This window comes from Hippocampus comes, unplaced genomic scaffold, assembly GCF_001891065.2.
Source record: "Hippocampus comes isolate QL1 unplaced genomic scaffold, H_comes_QL1_v1.1 scaffold388, whole genome shotgun sequence".
NCBI classification, from domain to species: Eukaryota; Metazoa; Chordata; class Actinopteri; order Syngnathiformes; family Syngnathidae; genus Hippocampus; species Hippocampus comes.
The window spans coordinates 269536-272057 of NW_017804840.1; the positions used below are offsets into that span (position 1 = coordinate 269536).

The 2522-nt window shown below is 38.6% G+C and overlaps 1 protein-coding gene and 1 long non-coding RNA gene across 3 annotated transcripts in view; one reads left to right on the forward strand and one right to left on the reverse strand.

Moving 5' to 3' along the window:
• The window catches only part of dicer1 (dicer 1, ribonuclease type III), a 103479-nt gene that overhangs the window by 96170 nt on the left and 4787 nt on the right, over positions 1-2522 (forward strand). The window lies entirely within an intron of this gene.
• LOC109515897 (uncharacterized) lies at positions 1773-2522 on the reverse strand. Its single transcript, XR_002168276.1, has 3 exons — positions 2445-2522; positions 2008-2097; positions 1773-1828 (listed from the first exon to the last, which is right to left on the reverse strand). It is a non-coding gene; the product is annotated as an uncharacterized LOC109515897 (long non-coding RNA).

Here is a 2522-nt window from a genome sequence, read left to right on the forward strand (position 1 = left end):
GACGGAGGAGGTCGGCGGTCCGGTAGTGGATCGCGGTCCGCCAGTCGAGGCAGTTGGCTCTATACCTTGATACCAATGTGGCAAGAATAAGTCAAAAGCATTAAAAAGCTTTTTCATTATTTAAAACAACATAAGTATTTTCGAGTCATCCATTAAACCTAACAGGAAGTCCGCTATTTTAATTTTACTTTGGAATGGGGCACCATTTTTGACCTTTTATGGGGGGTTAAATTTTAACTCCTTGTTAAATGTGTCCAATTGTCTTCAAACTTTTGGTGTTTCATCGAAAGTCATTTAATCCTCCTGTAGCGTGGGTTGAAATAATGAAGCTTTACTGGTGGTCAGAAGTTTCCTGTTAAATCCTTTTGGTGCCGTATAAAAACATTTTACGTAGTAAGAGCTGGAAAATAAAACAAACATGACACCATGAGTCGCACTTTTCTACATACATGTAAAGTGCGATTAATTCAGCATATATTCTAATCACAAACATAAATCTATTGACAGTTAATCACAAATATTCACCTTGTTGCAACTTTCAATCAGGCTGAGTATCTTCAAACTGTGAATTTTGTCGTCTCTGACTCTGTTTCACCTCTTCTGAATCTTCTCAAAATGCACTATCAATTCGCCGTTCGATCAGACTTTATCCCTTTCCATATTCCTTCAAAATAAGACTTTGCCTAACAAGAAGTCAACAGGAAAGGTCCGATATTGCGGACAATTTGGCAAATAAACTCAAATTCCTCTACACCTCCTACTATGCTCAAATATTACAAACCCATTTTACCCTTTGGATCAATTTGACCCCAGGGAAATTTGGCTCCAGAAAATGATGTACCGTAAATTCCGGGTTACAAGCCACTATTTTTTTTCCACACTTTCAACACTGCGGCTTGTAATATGAAGCGGCTTTTTATTTTTTTTCCATCGCGGGAAAAACATGGACCAATAAAATGAATGAGGTCCAATGAGATTGTATGACTAATCACAACTTCCGCTCTTTTCGCCGTAGCGAGGAAAAATGTGTTCCCTGGCAACAGTCGACCAATAAAATGAATGAGTAGTACACAGGGGTCCAATGAAATTGTATGATTACCAGTAATCACAACTTCCTTATTTCAGTCTTTCTTCTAACCCTGACAGTGGCGGGCCGTGCATTTCAACCTTAGGCCTTCAGTGACATCACATACATGCACAATATAGGCTCGTCAAGCAGCACTTAATTTCAGGAGCATTTAAAACCATCAAGTATGTATTCCTAATTAAGAGCAGGAAACTAAATTTACAGATATTGTCAAAAATAAAAAGATGATTTAAAAAGACGAAATAAAATGCCACCCAAATTACGCTGTGTGATCTTCAACAAGTCTGTCCAATAAATTGCACAATGTCGCAGTTTCATATAAGACACCAACCAAACAATAACAAAACAATTCTTTGAAAATAAACAGATCATTTGCATTTTGAAAATCGGCAATACAACAGCAAATAACTGAAAATGTTGAGCAGCTGAGATTGAACGAACTTTCATGCACGAAGGTGACTACAATGCGCCATTATAAATTGCAGGTGAGCAGATTTATTTGATACATTTTTGTATCTTTGTCATTTTATTTCGTTACCATGAATTTAATACTAACGATTGAAAATTGGCGATACAACAGCAAATAACTGAAAATGTTGAGCAGCTGAGATTGAACGAACTTTCGTGCACGAAGGTGACTACAATGCGCCATTATAAATTGCAGGTGAGCAGATTTATCCCACTTTACCTGGTATACGAGTACTTGTTATTTCCTCTGTTGTTTTGCAATTTTACCACAGGCTGGAGGAAAAGAAAACAATAAATTAAAATAAACAAACAAAGTTTGCACAGGAAGGCCGGAGCGGGAATCGAACCTCGCACCTCTGCACTGTGAGGCGGACATGCGAACCAGTCGCCCACCATGCCGCCTCCCTGCTAATTTCTAACACAATACTGAATGGCTCAGCAAGCCAACGTACCTTTCTGCATGTCGCAATCATCCTCTGCTCCTCTTTGGCTGATGTGATCATTGGGATGCGACACACACTTTCAAATATGTCCTTTTGCTTCTAAAGGGAGACAAAGACTCATTACAGTCGGAACAAATAATAATAATGTGTTGAAAACGATCTGAAATTGAATCTCATATCTGGCTGGCTACTGGTATTAAAAGTAATCCAAGGCTGTTGATTGAAATTTAAATCATTAATTTGTAAAATGACAAGTGCGTCAAAAGCAGGTCGACAAGTAATTGTCATGACACCCGATGATGCCATAGATAAAATGATCCTACTCCAATTTTCTTTAGCAAATACAATTTATAAACCGGAAACAATCAAAATGGCATTCGTTCATATTGCCTTGTTCCATGCTCCTCCAATTTCAAGTAAAAAGAAACAACATGGAAGCACCTTACCTGCATGGCAGTGAGGCAGTGTTGGATAAGCCCCTGGACCCTGTAGTACTGGGCCTCCTTCAGGACCTCATCAAGTTC